The 20,499-nt window shown below is 40.5% G+C and overlaps 1 long non-coding RNA gene across 1 annotated transcript in view; it reads right to left on the bottom strand.

Annotated features, from left to right (window-relative positions):
- LOC140688615 (uncharacterized) overlaps nt 1-20,248 on the bottom strand; it is a 29,499-nt gene extending 9,251 nt beyond the window's left edge. The window contains exon 1 of the long non-coding RNA XR_012063314.1: nt 20,112-20,248. This is a non-coding gene — a long non-coding RNA (uncharacterized lncRNA). The remainder of the gene's footprint in view (nt 1-20,111) is intronic.
- Nucleotides 20,249-20,499: the final 251 nt, after the last annotated feature.

Raw genomic sequence — 20,499 nt, 5'->3', positions numbered from 1 at the left:
GGGGATTTATTTACTGCGATTCTTTCCAAACCCAAATATTCAAAATGTATTTCTTCAGGATAGCTCATGAAGCAAAAGGATGTCTAGATTGGAATGACTACAGAAGCCATTCACATATCATTTTAAATAATATTACTTATTTTGCTGTCAACTGAATCTTCCCTGTGGATAAACTGATAGAAAAACATATATTGTGAATTATCTACCAAAGTTCACATCCCCTACAGTAACCTCTGGCAGAAGAATTTGAATGCAGCCTCAGGAGCTGGTTTTTGAAATGCAAATGCAGCTCAGTTAAGTACAGCCGCTGTGGCCACACTGTCTCACACTCACACTTAGGTTTAATAAGAATTGATTGTGGGGGGTGAGGGGGAAAGGTGTAGCTCAGTGGTGGAGTGCATGCTTAGCATGCACGAGGTCCCAGATTCAATCCCCAGTCCCTCCATTTAAAAATATATGAGTAAACAAACCTAAGTACCCCCTCTGCCCCACCAAATCCACAAACAGAAGATTGATTGTCAGTGCGTGTATACTGGATCAGTTAGAGGATTGCTTAGTATTCTGGTACCAGTATTTTCTCTCTTCCCACCTTTTCTGAGTGAAAAGATTCTCCCACAAAGCCCCTTATCATTTTGTTTCGTGCATTCTAAAAATCGTTTTCTTTTATGGGAGAGAGCCTGTCTTCTACAACTCCAGCCTCCCCAAGCGCGGAACACATGGTCTGGCACAGGGTAGATACTTGCCTCATATTTGTTAATAAATATGTAATGACAAACACTAATTTCTGAAAGGTTAAAGAATTTGGCTGGTGGTGCTACCATACCTTTTGCAAAATTACTTTTTATTGTTCTACAGAGAAAGTATTTTCTATATTCTTGCTAAGGCACTGTTACATTCTGTTTAAAGGTATGTTATAAAGTAATTGTGTGGCGTTGGCCCAGTAGCCCCAATTACCCCATTTTACAGGACAGGATACTAAAGCTTGCTCTAACGACTTGTCCTACATACTAAACCAGTGATTGGGAAGCTCCAGATCCTGTTCTTCTTTTAGCTTTAGGACACTTATGACAAATTATAGGCAATAATACTTAATCAGTAAACATCTAACAGTTGGAATAAATGAAAGAGCAGAACCTGCCTGAAGCAATTTAAAACCTGTCAGGGAAATCACTGATTGGGAAATGTAGTCACAAATTGTTTTGATGAGCAAACATCCCTTTACTTGCACATACCTTCTTTGTAGAAAAATGCCTAAACATTCTACTGATGTATGGGCGAATTCTGCAGGCACAGTCAGTGATGGACAAGCAGATTTACCAAAAGGTAAGACCTAGCAGATTAGACTTCAACTAAGTTAACATCTATCGGCAAAAGTCAAAGCAACTGATTGTAAATTCTTGGTTGATCCTGGTCACAATTATATCTCTCAGTTTACAGGAGATGGTAGAGAAGCTTCTATTCCATACTTAAGTTCCTTTGTTATTTGTCCAAAGTATTAGTCATTTAGAAATTTAATAAATTATCATCTTAGGCAAAGTATTTCTGAAGTTCATTCTACAACAGGTTGTCATCACTAGGCACAGATGATCAGATATACATCTAGACATTGGAAAGATGTGCATCAAAACTACTCAGAAGAGTTAAAGTTTTCATTCCATGGACAACATTTCCAAAAGGGAAAATGGTCCACAGAGGATGGAATATTATTTTAAAAATGTACTGCTGAATACCAAAAAGCAAAAAGAACTCAAACTGGCTATTCACAGTAGTACCCTGACTTAAAACAGCTATAAAAGATGGTACAAAAGGTTATGTGACCCAAAGAATGACACACATTTTTTAAGCATCATGAAGACCAAAGCCCAAAATGAATCAAAACCCATTATAAAAGTCTGAAATAGGCATTTTGTAAAAACAAATGAAAACAAGGGCAATGAGAGAGAGGATTATTGCTAGATGCACAGACTGCAAATAAATAACGAGAAACTGCAGAACCACTTGGCTAGCACTTTGCTTCATTTTTCTTTAGCTAAGATATGTTTAAAGGTGCACAACAAGGGCCTTAAAGGAGGAATAACTAGTCATGACAATGTGACAAATTTAGGTGTGGGGTCTCCACTGTGAGAGAGCATCATTGCTTAACTGCTGGAGACACTGCTGAGTGGCTTTTAAGGAATAAATGGGAGGGAGGGATTCACAGATACACACTACTATATATAGAGTCGGTAAACAACAAGGACCTACTGTATAGTGCAGGGAACTATATTCAATATCTTGTAATAACTTATAGTAGAAAAGAATATGAAAAAGAATATGTGTATATATATATATATATGTATATATATATATATATACACATCTATCAGTCACTTTTCTGTATACCTGAAACTAACACAACATTGGAAATCAACTATACTGCAACTTAAAAAAAAGAATGAATAGGAGATCTTCAGTCAGACGAAGAAGACAAAAGCATTCTATGCCTAAAATGGAATGGGATGGGCGAAGATCTCTGGTATCATCACACAGCAAGGCACAACCGAAAGCAGGAAGTGAGCAACAGCAGGCAGCAGTGCGAGGATTGTAAGTGGTGAGGCAGAATCAGGAGCATTCATAGCTAAGAAGCTGAGTGTCCTCTGAAACATGGGAGAAAGGAGTAAGAGTTTGGCCAGAGGTGTCTTGTAGGGTTTATGCTGGGAAAGGGAGGTGGAGGCTTGAGAAGGTGGTGAGGCTTGAAGAATTGCCACAGAATTGGAAGTCGGAGCTGAATGGGGGACTCTGAAAAGATTGCCAGAGTGTTAGGAGCCCAGATGAGGCTTGTGTCCAATGCTTCATAGTAGGTCTGCTGTACATGTGATTGATTGTAACACAAGTGACATTCCCATACAAAAAGACACAGGAATGTCAAGCCAAGACATTTCAAGGATTGTCTATTTTGCTGAGACCCCAGTAAAGCAAATGGTGCAGACAGAAACACTTCTGTCAATTGGTCAAATGAAAAGGGCCTATTACAGGTGTTTGTCTAGCCTGTTTGCAAGGAGCGTTCGTTACAGTCTCCCATGGCTCCGTTTGCAAACTAGTAGCAATCTTGCACATCTCTGGAAGAACTTGGAACCAAGAAAGCAGGAACAGAAAAATGTCCCTGGCTCTGGGGCTCCAGCAAAGGAAGGGACAGGAAATTGGATGCAAGAAACTCAGAGCCCTCTCGGGGTCACACATCTGCAGCTATTGAAGCTCTGTTTCCTTTCCTGAGTGGCACTGCATCTAGCAATCCAAGTTCTGAAACCCAGCATTCACAGATTTGCACATTCCCCCTTTTCTCCTTCCTGATCAGTCTGTTCTCTCTGTTCATCGCATTGTTTTCTTTATTACTTACTTTCCCCCACCCTCCACTCTCTTCCTAAACTTAGAAGCATTTTCTACTGGGAGCCCAGCTGCTGTACAATGCTGCTGACTGCTCTGCAGGGTTGAAGTCCACAGAGCAATTCCTATTGGCATTGACACATGGGCTACGTCCAAAGCCTCCCTGATTACGTGTGCTGCTCTGTCCTGAGTCTTTTTCTGGCTCTCCATCTGTCACACAGACGTGTATACGTATACACCCGGTAAAGCCTTCCAGCATCACTGCTGGTGTGACTTTTTATCTGGCTAGCCCACCCCTACCCCCACTACCATACTAGTTAGTATATGTGCAATTGGCTGCTGGGATGAAATAGTCTTGAATGACTTTCAGATCCAAATACTGAAATTAAAGAAAAACAAATGGACTGAGAAAATCCATGGGGATTCTTCTGTGTTAATATTTGACTAACTTTTGATGTTCAGATCCTAAATATATAGTATCTAGGATATAATAAACAAATCTTTTCAAGTTTGAAGAAAGGTAAAGTCACAATGATGAATTTAACAGAAATCTTTTGGGCTATAAACACACAAAGAAGCCACTCTGGCAATGATTGCCAGAAGGACTATGGTACCAGGATCATGCAATTTAAATCTAAAATATCAACTCAAACTTCTCAAGCATTGATGCTTAAAACAAGAGAGTGAGGAGCATACTCATAAAAACACAGACAAATGTAGGGACCATGACTGTGATAAATGAAGCATCACTTTAATATAATGAGAGCTAAGTTTCCGTTTAGGTTCAAAATATGCATGCATATACAGAAACTCTGATACTTCTAATATTTGGTTCAAAATATGGATGAATATACTTTCTAATATTTGGTGAGTAAAAAATCACAGATAATTCATCCCATGCGGGAATAAAGCAAAAGAAATCTTAATCTGACATTCTGTCTATAACATTCTGACATGTTAAAGTGAAGCATAGGCTGAAAGGCTGGCCAGATGGCCCCCAAGCCCCCCAGCCCTAAGATTCTATGACAGTTGGAGAATCTTTACAGAAGTATTTGCACTGAGTATCTGGGACAAGACAGCTCTGTGGGATTTTCCTGAAAGGCCAGGCACCTGTTTGTGTTGGAAGACTGACTTAAGGCTACTGGAAGTCAAGTCTACAGAGGATTTCCTATTTTCAGTAATCTGTCAGGCATGATTACTCAGTAGCGTCTGTGAGGATTCTTAACAGCCCTACAGGCCCTCCCATGACTTATGTGTCCTTACCTGTACAGCTCGGTGGCCTGCAGCTCAATTCAGTTCTGATACTGTCTATCTGGGGTGAGCAACAGATCCCCCAGGTCTGTGTCCCACAAGACTGTCCCCACACCTTACCTCAGATACCAGCTGCAAGTTCCAGGTTGCCACCTATGGTTCTACCAACCTGCTATAAACTGGAGGCTCCCATGACACCCTTCTTGGGTTCAATAATTGCTAAAATGGCTTACTGAACTCAGGAAAGCACTTTACTTATTATTAGCAATTTGTTACAAGGGTATTCTAAAAAACACAAATAAGGAAATCAGGTGAAGACATAAATCAAGGTCAAGAGGGGTCCCCACAGAGTTTGAGGTGCACTTCCTTCCTGGCACGTAGATGTGTTCATCAACTCAGAACTTCTCCAAACCCCGTACTTTAGGGATTTTTATGGAGGCTTCATCATGTAGATATGATTGACAAATAATCAGTTAACTCAAGCTTCTAATCATGGCTTGATTCTCCCAGTGACCAAAACCCACCCTGAAACTATCCATGAGCCCATCAAGCATTGCCTCCTGAGGGCAACAGACACTCTCGTCACCTAGGGAATTCCAAGGGATTTAGTTGCTCTGCGCCAGGAACCCAGGCAAAGACCTGAGATGGCTCCCAGGTCCTCGAGAAAGGCATTCCTGGGTCATAAAGCTGACAAACTAGGGTATATTTCAAAAGGACTTATATACATTTCAAAGAGAGGAGAGAAATACTTACCATGATAACTTTTCTAAGAAGAAGGTGTGGGCAGGGGGTTCCTTCACTTATTTTCAAAGGGGGAATTAAGTCTCCTATTTTTAATTAATATTTATCCTTACAAAATAAAGGGAGATACTGCACCATCAAGACTGTGTTTTACTCCACAAGGTAAGTATATCTGTTGCTTCAATTACTGGTGTCAATATCTCTAAATGTTACTTAATATTGGAGTTTTACTATAAAGCAAGATTGGGAAAAGTCCAAATACATTATCTTTTATTTTTATGAAAAACAAACAAAATTTGTGGGTTTTTAAAAAATTCCACATGTAAGTGATATCATATGGTATTTTTCTTTCTCTTTCTGGCTTACTTCACTTAGTATTATGATCTCCAGGTCCATCCATGTTACTGCAAATGACATTAACTTACTGTTTTTTTATGGCTGAGTAGTGCAAATGAACTTATTTACCAAACAGAGACAGACTCATAGACATAGAAAACAAACTTACAGTTACCAAGGGCGAAAGGGGATGGAAATAAATTGGAAGTTTGGGATTTGTAGATACTAACTACTGCATATAAAACAGATAGACAACAGGGTCCTACTGTATAGCACAGGGAACTATTTTCGATACGTTGCAATAGCTTATAATGAAAAAGAATATGAAAAGGAATGAATCACTATGCTGTACACCAGAAATTAGCACAACATTGTAAATCAACTATACTTCAATAAAATAAATAAATAAATTTAAAAATAAATATTGAAAAAAGAAAAAGAAAAGCAAAATGATTTGCCTTGATGAATCATCAACCTGTGTGTGTGTGTGTGTGTGTGTGTGTGTGTGTGTGTGTGTAACTATGTAAACATTCATTAATGAAAATTTAACACTTCCAGGATCAAGACATGATTTCCAAAGCAGCTAAATGGTGTTGCGAAGAAACAGATTAAATGAGAGGAGTGTGTGAAAGTCACTCTCATTTTGTCTTTCAACATTAGGTTAATCATAGGTACAAAAATGCTACCTTAATTGAGCTAAACAATTCTCTGATTAGAGTTATCTTAATGATGATTCTAGTTCACTTTTCATGTGTAATCAAACAACGGGGTGCTCAGAAGATATTAACTGGCGATGAGATTAATCACTCCTCTTGGTCCAATTTACTTGCTACTAACCCCGCTTCCTCCGCAAAATACTGAAAAGTAAGAGAATCTGTTTCTTCCCTCATCACCAAGCATCTGAGATGGAGCCGGAGAACTCCATCTTAAGCACCACAAGTGAAAAACAATGACAACGTATGTGAATATAGAAAGTCAGTGAAAACAAAGGGCCAGTGAAAGCTGGACTGCTGGAGTCACAAAGTCAGAAGAAAAAAAGTTATCATTTTAGAAGAATACAATTTTTACTCTTTAGTCTCAGGCAACCATTACTATACTACACCCAAAGTAGTCATGACTAATTAGAAAAATTGTGAAAGAATAAATAGTGTGGCAAGTGAAAATAAATACATCTGAGAATAATAGTTAGGCTCAAATGAGAGAAGTACGCAGAATGCCTGCATCATAATAAAACTTGGGAAATTCCACATAAATATTATTCAAATTGTATCAGCCCCTAAAAACAGTCACCTTCAGTTGGCAGCTTCATCTTTAATCAAGGAACAATATTACATCTTAGCTGAGCCAATTTGCCTACTGAGAATCCCTGCAGTGATTCATTCTGTATAAAATCATTTGATTTTTGCTCACTGTACATAATTGGTTCTTGGCATCAGAACTTAAACTATTTACAGTCCAAGTCTGTTAAAACGACATTGAGATTTAGCTTAAACAAACAGACTCAAAGTCAAGGGTACGTTTCCTTAATGCTGTTGGTGGTAACTGATATAATTAAATTTTAAGATGCCTGCAAAGATCTATGGTAGAAATAGAAATGAGACACTTCAAACTCTAATCCAATGATACATTTGATGTGGTCCGCACAGAAAGAAGGGAGAAAACTGACAGCCAGAGAGGGGACTTCCTTCTTTGGGGAGGCATCAAAAATGGTGACACTTTTCCTGTGAGCCAGTGGCACATGGTGTAATTTGAGGTCACACAAACCCCCAAATCACACTTAAGTGATTAAGATGTCAGAGACTTCCCAGACATGAAAAATTATTTGGGAGGCAACATATTAAGCAACTGTGCCAAAACAATGTAGCATATTTTACTGATCTAAGTGATCTAATAAAGAACTCGAGCAATTGGGAGATTGGGACCTTGGACAGTGACTGTATGGCACTGGAGGGCAGAAGTGAAAACATTTTCAACTAAAAAGTGATTGTAAAAGTAACTATAATAACCACTACTTATGGAATGCATAATATATGTTAGATATTGTTCTAAATTATGAGGACTAGATAAATTAATACATATAAAACACATATGCCCCTGACTGGCATATATAAATGCTCAATATATTAAGATTATTAAATTACTAGTGTTACTATTAGAAGAAATCTCGGAAGTTCTTACTGCCTCACGCATTTTGAAATCAAATATAATCTTTATAGAGGTTTCAGACTCAGTAATGAATTATTTGAATTAATCCTTCTAAAATAATTATGTGTGAGTTCAAAAACAATCATCAACATCTTAAATGTGCTTATAAACTTTGGAGAGTTTAAAAGACAGAAAGAAGTCCCCAGGCTAATTAATTTTGGGGTGAAGGCCTATGACTGGGAAATAAGCAGAATATTGAAGCCCCAAGGCCGTATATTCCCTGAGTTCATTTGTTGATGTAGCAAATATGGGCTCTGGCTCCTGGACCGTGCAGGCAAAAGGGCAGAAGCCAATGCCCAGAGATCACCAATGATAAAGGGACTAGAACCCCTCAAAGGATGGACAAACCAGATATGAACCAAGCCCCCAACTCCAGAGGGCAGCAGATAAGGCCATGCTGGGGCTGAGCAAAGTAGAAGGAAAAGAAAGACAAAAAACTGGAAAGTTTCTGAGTTGTGTAGTTTCAGGCCTCTGCCCTCTTGGAGTTGTATAAAACGGTAATAATAAAGTCTAATTAAGAGACAGCAATAAAAATAAGATAGATTAAGAGTATCAGGTATAAATAACATAAGTTTAGAGGAAAGTAAAAAGAATTAAAATTTCCTAACGGATTTTCATTGTCTCAAAAGGGGTAAAAGTCTGGATTAATTTTAGATTTGGATAAATGAGTAAGCATGTTATTATTTCTAGGGCAACCACTAAAATAATAAAAATAGGATGAAATTTCCAAACTGGTGGAAGTAAAAATCAAAAGATAAAACATGCTTAGTCAGTACAAAAAAGGCAAGAGGAGGAGTCTGACCTGAGGTTTGTGATTTGAGACGCTGAACACAGGCCGCGTCAGAGGGGAACACAAGTTGTCGGAGGAGCGTATGGAAGGGCACTGAGCCAGACTACAGGGGCCCAGGAAACCTTGCTCTGGGGTGAGCACGACGGAGCAGGGTGCTGAGAGGGGAGCAGGTGCAAGCTGTGGGGCAGACATTTGAGGCAGACATGGCTTCATGTGCAACCACCTGAAGATGGTTGTCTGAGTTTTCTGAGTGAGGGTGTGGTGAAGGTAATGGCCTGGAGAGTCTGAGTAGCGCTTGAGGCTATGGGTAATTTTACTGCATGCTCGGCTGCCCAGGAGCCACGAATGGGGAGGTGCTGGAGGGTTTTAAGCAGAGAACAGTGTGATCTGACCTGATGGGGGCTTAGAAACACTAGGTGGGAGACAATGTGAAGAATGGGTTGAGGGGGCACATTTGGAAGAAGCAGGCAACCTAGTTTAGAGGTTGCTGTAGCATCCAAGTGAGAAGAAGGCTTGTCCTAAATGGGTGGCAGTGGGGCTGGGGAAAAACATTGTCTTTTCTTATACCTCCTTTTCCAGCTGAGGCCTGTGCTGACCACCTGTTTACATGCAAACGCTTCTTCCCTTCCACACCCAGTCCTCGTGGCCCTCCTCTCTTTCCTCCTCAGGGCTATGATCATCTCTTACCTATTATGTAATTTATTTATTTTGCACTTTGTTCTCTGTCCACTAGAATATTAGGTGATTATTTAGGATAGGAATGTTGCCACTTTATTCTACTGGTGTATCTCAAAGCACCTAGAAGAGTCCTAGGCATGTTATAGGCACTTAATGAATTAATATCATTTGAATAAATGAATGTATGGAGACTTTGGACAAAGCTTATAAATTTGGGAGGTTTTCCAAGAAGTTGAAAGATGCCAGGAATGCAGAAGAATGATATAAGTAAACTGGTACAGCCACTGAGGATAATAGTATGGAGATTTCTCAAAAAACTAAAAATAGGATTACCACATGACCTGACAGTTCCACTCCTGGGTATATATTTGAAAAAACAAAACCACTCATTTGAAAAGATACATGCACCCCAATGATCATAGCAGCATTATTTACAATAGCCAATATATGGAAGCAACATAAACGTCCATCAACAGATGAATGAATAAAGATGTGGTATATATATGTACAATGGAATACTACTCAGCCATAAAAAAGAATGAAAATTTGCCATTTGCAGCAAAAACGGATGGACGTGGAGGACATGGATGGCAGCGAAATGAAGTAAGTCAGACAGAGAAAGACCAATATTGTATGATACCACTTACATGTGGAATCTTAAAAAAAAAATACAACAAACTAGTGAATGTAACAAAAAAGAGACTCACAGATATAGAAAACAAACTAGTGGTTAGCAGTGGGGAGAGAGAGGGCTCAAGGGCAAGATTAGGGGTAGAGGATTAAGAGGTACAAACTATTATGTATAAAGTAAGCTACAAGGATATATTGTACAACACAGGGAATATAGCCAATATTTTATAATAACAATAAATGGAGTATAACATTTAAAAATTGTGAATCACTAGATTGTACATGTGTAACTTATATATCAACTATACTTCAATTAAAAAAGAACTTCAAAAAAAAAAATAAAGGATAAACCTTAAGTTGGCGGTTTTTACCTGATGGGCCTTTTGATATATGGGACATGGGAGACTAAGCAGCAACCTCTTGAGAGGGAGAAGGGTAAGTGCTGGGGGAAAGGTCTGAGTCCTAGAGGTGAAAGAAGGACACTACAAGGAAGATGAGGATGCAGGAGAGGTTGTTTACCAGGGACTGGGAGTTCCAAGCTCTGGGGTGGTCCCCAGGCAACAGTGCTTTTGTCTCTCCCATGTGATTCTAAGACACAGCCCAGGGTGTGTGTGATGACCTTCAGAATGACCGCTGGCCACCACACCACATCAAGGAAGACTCCTAGGATCTCAGGACAATTGTGTTATCAGATGCAACAAAGCAAAGGGTGGCAATGGCAACCACCACAACTACAGCCATGAAAACCAACCTAACAAAGACCCCTCCTAGTCTCACCTTTGCACATCTACCTCTGCACTGTCCCAGGGAATCTGGGGTTCAGGTACAGACCTGCACGGTTCCCTGGGGTTCCCCTGGAGATATAGCCTCTGACCAGCAAGATTAGAGTTGGGGCCCTTTCTGTGTACTCCTATAGCTCCCTGTATGTCCCTTATCAAAACTCTTATCACATGTAAAAGAAATTAATTTCTCGTTTAGTAAACAACTTCTTGACACACTAACCGTGACCTCCATGAGGCAAGGATTATTTCTTGTTTGTTCACTGCCAGACACCCAGGACTCAGAAAATGCCTGGCACATAGAAAAAAATTCAATATATGCTGAATTAAGGAAGAGATGAATAATGAGTGGGTGGAAGGCCCCATCCATCACTCTTTCTGTTTTCAAAAGTAGTATCATCAGGGTCAGAGAGATACTGAGGTCCTGAGGATGGAGATAACCACTGTCACCAGGCCTTGGCCTCAGAGAAGCACTCTGTGCATCTCTCTTGAGTGGCACTATGTCATGTAGATAGTAAATGTAAGCTTGCCTTTGGGGTGGAAGGAGTATGATTTAGTTCTGTGTTCCCAAAATATCTGACACAGTGCTTTATGCACAGCAGATAATTTGAAGGGGTAGATTTCCTCACAGAAGAATGTTTATGCGTCATAACCTAAAGAAACCACAGCTAAAGAAACCCCGAAGCGGATGTCTCTCCTGGTGGAAATCCAGACACTGTGCAGCCTGAGAGGTGGAGATGCTATGGAGGGTGAAGGAGACTTTCTGAGGGCCTTTGAATCACCAGTGTGTTTATTCTACAAGTATTTATTGAGGGTTTGCTGCATACTGGGACCGCTCTAGGCACTTGGGAATGAACTGGACAGAGATCTATGCCCTTCATTTTACAGGATACAGTAACAGCAGATATAATAAAAAATTAAATTATGTGGTGTGTTTAAAGGGCACACGTGCTCTAGAGAAAACAGAAGTAGAGACAGTGAGGGAGGTCAGGAGTGCAGGGGGTGGGATGAAGTGGGGGTTGAAATGCTTAATTCAGTGGTCAGGGTGGCCGTACGTGACTGCTTCTGTCCGTGAGGACAAAGTGAACCTGGGTAGCCAGGTTTGCTCAAGGAAGGCTTGTGTGTGTTTCCAAAGTGTCGCTTAAATCTCTAGAACCAAAACATTCATTCTGGAAAAGAAAGGCAGATGATAAACAAGTTCAAAGAATTTTAATGAGCTCTGCTTACAAATGCTTAAGGAAGTAGAGCAGAACAGGAGACAGAGTAATTAATTTGATTTGATGAATACGTGCTATGAACTTTCCTGGGCATTTTGTGTAATTGGCAGTTGCCTTCACTGTAAGTGATAGTCCTTGTCATTGAACGAATGATTTGGAAACATCGTTATCATTCTTTTTTTATTGAAGAGAGGGAAGTAATTAGGTTGATTTATTTAGTTATTTTAATGGAGGTACTGGGAATTGAACCACTGAGCTATATCCTCCCTCCAGATCACTCTTAATAACATATGTTTTTGTTAAGAGCAGGGACTGGACCATGCTCGAATGGCAGGGTGGACAGAGCAGGATGGGTTAAGGCTTGTTTTCCCCGAAGCAGTCTATGGGTGCTTCCCCCTTCCAGCCACCAGCGATGGGAGAGGCACTGCAGGCCTGTGGCCAGCTGTTAGAGAACTAACAGCAAGATACAGACTGGGGCTAATCGTGACCCACAATTCCTCTAGAAACTCTTGTTTGGCCTGGACCAGAATAGAAAATTATTGAACTGGAGGAAAATACACTAGCCTTACTTAGTAGAATTGGTTTTAATTCAGCGAAGACATGGGAGATACTGACAAGATTAAAGAAGATGCGGCAGAGAGGTTACCTGCCTGGGAGCTCAGAAATGAGAGAGTTCCCTTTTGAGGCTGTGCCGTCACCATAGCTGGTTACCAGGCTTAGGGCCTGTTACTTATGTTAATATTGTAGAAGGAAAAGCCCCATGCAAATAAAGAAAATTCTACTTAGCTGTGTTCTAGCCAGAGGACATTGGAAGAAGCTTAGGTGGGAGTTTGGAACAAACGTATGCAAGAAAAGAAGGCTGCAATCATTTATAAGTAAATTATAAATGATAATTATAAATTATAAATTTATAATTTTAAATAAAAGGAATTGTATTGCACTGCGAGATCAAGGCATGCTCTGACGCTGTGGTTCTTTTGTTCTCCTTACGGATGTGGTCATAGAAGAGACGAAGCAAGTGTCCAAGGAATCACATTGCCTGCACCAGCCTAGTGGAGTTTACATCTCCAGAGGAGAAAACTCGTGGAAGTTGGTAGACCTTGCTCTCCTGGTAGAGTGGCTCTTTGTTCAATGGCTTGAATTTCTTGCATTTGTAGTCACTTTGAACCTTAATAACTCTGACTGGCCTTTGCTACTTCCCAGGAGGGGGAGCTGGAGGAAGTGAGTAAGGAGAGATCGAGGAGGGTGTCAGCAGTCACCACAGCTTCCTAGTTCACTTCTCTATGATATAATGATTTGAAGAAAAATTTAGAGCCCAAGGTGAAGTTAATGAAGATACTTTTTAGATATTCCATTACGTAAAAAATGAACGAAAACTCAATGTAGTAACCGTGGGCATGTCAAAGCAATGGGTATATTAAGATGAAAGCTTCAGCTTCACAGACAATTTTTGGTTTTCTTGAATTTGCCATTATAAATAAGACACAACTAGAAATGGGCTTAATCATGTAAACTTGCCTTCTTCTTGTCATGATTTATTACTATTTATACATGCTAATAGTATTTTAAAATATGTAACTTATGCACATACTCTTGTGGAAACAATCAGAAAACTACAGTAAAGCAAAAATAAGAAAATAAATGCCACTTATAATTCTACCACTAAGAGATGAACACTTCCATTTTGATATGTATCTTTACGGACTTTCTTCAAAAGTCCTACCTTAACATATTTACTATGTTATAATCTTGATAACTGTAAAACAAATTGTAACTTCTTTCTTGTATGTCTATATCAGATGGCTTTTGATCATTTAAAATAGGCACCTTTGAAAGACACCATATAAAAACTGGGGAGAGATGAATGAAAGTAACCATTAAAAAGAGGGCGATTGCTTGACTAAAATGTTCATATAATTTTTAGAAGAAAATGTTCATATAATTTCTCTGACATTGGGCTAGGCAAAGTGTTCTTCAGCAAGACACAAAAAGCATGACTCAAACCAGAGAACAACGCAGACAGAAAAGGGCTCCATCGAAACTGAGAGCTTCCTCAAAACAGATACAACACACAGGGCTTTTATCCAAAATATAGTTTTAAAAGCCACTCCATTACAGGAAGATGAACAACCCCTCTGCCTCACTAAGACATGGATAAAATATTTGGACAGACTTTCACAGAAGATATATGCACAGTCATGAAGTACATGAAACATCATTAGTCATCAGAGAAATGCAAATTAAAACCATTATACTTACTAGAATAAACAAAGTCAAAAGTACTGAGCACACCAAGTGTTGGCAACTTGACCTCTCAACACTGCTACTAAAAATATAAAATGGTGAGACCACTTCGGAAATTAGTTTGGCAATATTTTATAAAGTTAAGCATACAGTAATCATACAACTGAACACTCTCACTCACCCCTAGGTATTTACCCAAGAGAAATGAAAATATATGTTCTCAAAAAAAGACTTGAACATCAATGTTTATAGCATCATTATTTATCATATCCCCAATGTGAAAATAACCCAAATGTCTAACAACTGGTGAATGGGTAAACAAGTTACATAACACTCACACAGCAAAGTAGTAAGATGCTAAACATATAGCAACATGAACAAACCTAGAAAACTTTATGCTAAGTAAAAGAACTGAAACACAAAAAGCACATTGGGTACATTGCATAATTGTATTTATATGAAATACTAGAAATGTAGGTCAGTGGGTGCTTGGGGAGAGTGGTCGCAGAAGGGGATCATGGTTACATGACTGTGTGCAAACTGTACACTTAATAAGAATGAATTTTATTGTCTATAAGTTATGCCTGAATAAGCTGGAAAAGAGCAAACAAATATATGAAAATTACCGTAAAAAAGAGGTATTGTTTCGACGCCTTGACCATGCCAAAGTCACTGAATCAAAAAGCTTCATCACCTTTTCCCTTCAATATCAATAACACCTCTGATTGATATGACTTTCAGAAAAGATACTTCTTTGCTTTAATCAATCATTATTGATTTGTCATTTGGATTTACGTAGCCAGTATTCTATGGAGCACTCAAGTTTATTTCACATAATCTGAACCTTGTCTATTTAAAAAAATTTGCTTATTGAAGTGTAGTTGATTTACAATGTTGTGTTAGTTTCTGGTGTACCGAACCTTGTCTTTTTTTAATATTTGTGAAGTAAAAATAATAAAGAAATGGAGATGGAAATAAAGAGTGAGGATGTGCAACAAATATTATAAAATCAAAGTAATTCATGACAGTAAGCAAAAGTGCAATCAAATCAGTGACTATCTCATAGTTGAAGACCTTATGAGTCATTATGTGTCTCAGAAATGTACTGATTACTGCTTCTAGAATGGGTACAAATTCTAGAAGGGTGATTCAATTTGACCAACATTCATAGTTTTTAAAAAACAAAAAACAAAAAACACTAGACTTTTTCCTAGGTTTAGTTCAAAAGTACCAGAATTTTTGCCAGAGGTTCAAAGACATATGATTTTTGTCTTCCAAAAACCTAGTAAAGAAGCAAGCATTCTGACAAGTATCTACAATTCAAAAATATTATAATAAAGCTATATATGAAATGCGGTGGCAACCAGACACAGGCGTGATCAATGCTGTCTAGGAATTTCAGTGATGGCCTCACAAGTGTGACATTTGAGCTGGAGTGTTACCGAACTCATGCTGCTTGCTCATTACTGGGAAATCAATACCGGGAGGCAACTGTTGGTAGAAAGGAAAGTTGCTTTTCATCAGAATGCCAGCAATCTGGGGAGAAGGAAGGCTCGTGTCCTCCAAAAAACAACTCCGAAGATTCTGCTCGGCCATGAACGTTTTAAAGGGAAAAGGGGGAAGTAATCTCACTTATTGACTGAGATAAGAGTCAGGACCACTGCCAGCCCCCACTGCGTGCAGGCCTGCCAACTCCCTGCAATCCTTCTTTAGATGCTACCCTGCTCACACGTTAGTTTATGCATGTTTGTTCGCAAGATTTCTGAAGGGGAAGCTAGGGAAGAGGTCTGGTCATCTGTTAATTATTCTTCATTTCTACTTCTTTGATCTATGGAAAGAACTAACAGGTTAGACAAGGTGTTGTGTGATTAGAAGTTCTGAAAGGTTTGCTAGGGCCAGAGATGAGCAGAGCATTGGTGGGAGGCGGGGATTGATTTAAGGTTAGTGACAATATAGCTTTGCTAAAATGGCAAGGGAAAAAAGGAGTTTCCTGCTGCGGGCGGTTTCCTGCAAAGTGCTGCTTATAGGAATTTTTCAGAGAAGAAGGGAAGGAATTCCATGCAAAGGGACCAGCAGGAAGAAATGAATAAGGCTATGAATATACACAGTAGATTCCACCTGCAGGGGAAATTCAAATGAGGATGGCAGGGAGGAGAGAATGGTAAGCGGTAAGACTGGCAAGGGTCAAGCAGGGAAGGGTCATGCTGAGTGGCTTTTATTTTCTTCTACTTGAATGGAAAGTTTAAGGTGTGGTACCTATTTGGCTCCCCTTTACTGAACCAGACTGCACTCCCTCCGGCTGGTGTACCTGCTGACTGCTGAATGCTTACAATTTCCTCTATTCTTTGGAGAACTGTCCTCTGCTGATAAGCTTCTTTGGCTTAGAAGTTACTCCTCTTCCCCACCAACATCTCAGGCAATCCACAGGCAAACGTGGAATTACCCGAGGACACAAAAGGAACAACTCCGTGTTGTGGTTTATCCTTGTGAGCCCCTCCCCTGTGGAAGGACCAAGTCTAGACTTCATCTGACAACACAGCCTTCTCCCTTCCCTGTCTTCCTTACTCCCTCCCTTGCAGGTTTTTCCTGGGAGGACCCTTCAGTGAATCACAGGCACTGCACCTCCTGTTTCTGGCTCCACTTTTAGAGAAACTGACTAAAGACACCAGGGAATAAGGTGGTCAGAACTGGATTTTAGAATAAGGTCTCAGGAGTGTGGAAGTAGGACAGATTTTAGCAAGGGGGAAGGTTCAAGGGCAAAAGAGTTGGGCAATTATGAGGGCCAGCATCAGGGCATCAACAGAATGGGGACAGGAAAAGGAGGAAGTGATTTCATTAGCTCCTAGGTCAGGAAATGTTTGAAAAGGGGAGAAAAGTCTAGGATGACCCTTAAGTTTTGAGGGCAGTTGGGTGGACGATGATATTATTTACTATCATTTACAATGAAAGAGAGGAAACACATCTGGGAGGCAAGATGCAGATGGAGTAGTTGACTTTAATACATCTTAAGTTTGAGACACCTAATGAGGCTTCCAGGAGAAAATGTCCAGCAAATGTCCATCCTGCCTATGGAGTGTGAAGTAAGATTCCATATCTCAAGAGAGAGAGGACTAGGATACACACGCAGATGTGGGAGCCACCCATGTTCAATTAATCATTGAAATCATGAGGGCTGAAGAAAAACTGGCCGTGGGCCATTTCTGGAGAACTAACACTTGAGAAACTATTAGAAGAAAAGACACTGCTGTCAGAGAATAGGTTCTTGCCTCGTGCAGGGAAGAATTCAAGAGTGAGGCATAGCAAAGTGAAAACAAGTTTATTTAGAGAGATGCACGCTCCATAGACAGAGCGCAGGCTGCCTCACTCAGAAGGGAGAGAGGCTTAGAAGATACGCACTCCATGGGCAGAACGTGGGCCATCTCAAAAGGTGAGAGGGAGGGAGCCCAAGAGGTGTAGGAATGTTTAGTTTATAGCAAAAATAGATACACACTCCATAGACAGAGTCGGGCTGTCTCAAGAAGGCAAGAGAGTGAGCGATGACAGGGTTATTAGTCACTATAGGCTCAGTAATTTCATATGCTAATGAATAGGAGGATTATCCCAACTACTTTGGGAAATGAGCAGAGATTTCCAGGAATTGGGCCCCTGCCCACTTTTGGACCTTTTAAGGCCAGCCCAGGAGATGTCATGGTGCCTGTGGGTTGCCATGAGGCTCTAGGTCTACTGGAAGTCAAGTCCTCTGCCATCTTGGTTCTAACCAGTTTGTCCCATCCTCAGTTGCTGTGTCAGTCCTTCAATGGTTGTGCCCTGCCCCCTTTCCTCCTGTCTCAAAACCAGCTGGAGAGATAATGAAGGGTTCCAAAGCAAAAGACAATCTAAAAAAAGAGGTCATGTCCAAACTAGAGAAAATACATTTTAGGAAGAGAATGGTCTGAGATACCAAGGACTGTGAAGAGCTGAAGGAGATACGTATTAAGAATGAGCCAACTGAGTTGGTAATCTGGAGGCTCTAAATGACTGTGACAAAACTATTTCAGTCTGTGGTGAGGATAGTGATAAATGACACTGAGTTAAGGGGTGAATGTGAATTGAGATGGAAGAGGCCAGATGCTTGTAACAACAAGGGTTTACCCTGTAATTTCTTTCTCCATACTAAGCAGAGTTATTTTTATTCCCCACTCATGGCCAGTTTTCTGTTTGGGCTGTGGAAGAGAATTGTGTAACTGTCAGAAAGCAGAAGAACCCCTGAACTGGGAGACAAAAGAGGCAAACTTCTCAAAACGTAGAAAGTAAGATCTTAGCCAGTCAATTAACCTTCCAGCCCACCCACAACTCTGCCACAGCAGCTCCAACAGTCCCTAGAAAAGCTCTCTGAGTCCTGGCCCGCTAGAGGCGTGCAGATCCCATGCCGTGATCCTGGAATCAGAGCCAGCCTCCCTCATGGATGCCTAGGGTGCTGCACTCCAGCTGCAGGAACTAAAGGTCGCTGGCACCCTGGTACATGAAAAATGCATGTCCCAATGCGACATTTATCAGAGGATGGGGAAGAATGAAGGGGAAAGGTTCAGATAAAGTTACACTAAAAATCTTCTGTTTCTGTCTTATAAAAATCTTTCTATTCAATATTTCTTTCTTTGTGTTTAGTTAATTCATGTGGTTTTTCTCATTTCTGCTCCCATCTCTACAACATACTGCCTAAGTTTTAATGTGGGGGGGGGCGAAGCTCCAACTCAGGAGAGTCTGTGTTGGAAACAGGCACTGAGACAGACAGGATATGCTATACTGGACCCAGGTTATATGCTTCCTCTGATTTGCTCAGCTCCACTGGCCATAGGGTTGACCACTGGCTCAGGGGAGAGCTCTGATTGGCTGCCATTTAGCTTAACCTCCCAACACCTCAGGTTTTTTCAAGAATGAGGGCCAAGATAGGCCAAGTCTCCACTTCACCTGATGTCGTCCAGCCAGACGGACTATGGCTCTCCCAACAACTTCTAGATACAAATAAACCCACACTGTTTTCTAGTAGCTCTTCTGAAGGGCCAGGCAACACAACCTACAAGTGCAGGAGGGTCAGCATCCCACGGGGCAAACTCTGATCAGTGAAGACCAGGAGACGGGAGGACGCAGCAGGTCATCTCCTCTTCCTCCCACCCTGCCTCACTGTGTGGTGGGACGTGGTGTTTCTGCCCCGCCTCTCTGGAAGGCCCCAGCTGGTGTTTCTTGTGAAGACGTGGCCAGCTGGGTAGGGCACCGCCTTGAACTTGCTTTTCCCTCTTTCTTGGATTAGTTTCCTTTGTCTCTCTCTCACTGACGGCCCTGGGAATTCACCCTCCAATAGCGCTTCGGCAAACAAGCTTTGTCTCAGTCTTGGTTTGCTATGGAACCCAGGTTAAGCCAGAGACCTCAACTTAGAAGAGAGAATTATTTACAGAACTTAAAGCTGAAAGGGTCTTTAAAGACCATCAAGCTCAAACTCCCACCCAGCAGAGAAAACTGTCTTCTACATGTCTGGGCATACCTAATAAAGGGATTGTTTCCTGGAGAGTCTGTCCATTCCATTGTGGAGAACAGAGTCTATGGAAATTTCTTTCTTACATTGGAACAAAAATCTACTGTTGTTTTGTACTTTCTACCCAGAAGTTCTAGAATTGACTTCTATTTGAGTTATTAGACTTTAAAGAAAGGTGTGATTCCCAAAGCTACCCATTTGGAAACAGGAATCCTGAAAAAGGGAGACATAGAAGTTATTCTGAATTCAATGAAACACATACCAGTAAAGAAATGTGTCTTATCCATTTCTATCCCATTATAAAGTTATATAGGTGGTATAAGCAAAATAAATTAGATTAATTAACTCTTCCCCAGTTAACTAGTTACCAAGTAGGTGTTGGTTATGTCTTGCCAATTTGCATCAGCTTCCTTCCCGATGCTCCAAATGAAATTTAAGTTGAATAAAAGAAGGTCAAGCTGTTACATAATGCTTCTCTAGATGGTGTGCACCAAGCTTGGTTGGTCAGTGAAACACCCTAGTCATTTCTTAGAGATTCCGTGTTCTTGCCCTACAGCCCCGCCCACATTCTACGTGTCTTTATCAAGGACACTCACCTCCCCAAGTTAGAACTCTGTTTTTGTCTATCCCCTCCCCTTTGGATTATGGCTCCTTGAAAGTGAAAACTGTCTTCTTCATATTTCAAGTCGACCCCTGCCTCTGATCCAAGTGATACAGCTAACCATCCTCTACATAGTAGACCTCAAATGTGTGATG

Source organism: Vicugna pacos, chromosome 23, assembly GCF_048564905.1.
Source record: "Vicugna pacos chromosome 23, VicPac4, whole genome shotgun sequence".
Lineage (NCBI taxonomy): Eukaryota > Metazoa > Chordata > Mammalia > Artiodactyla > Camelidae > Vicugna > Vicugna pacos.
This window is presented reverse-complemented; position numbering and strand designations above follow the sequence as displayed.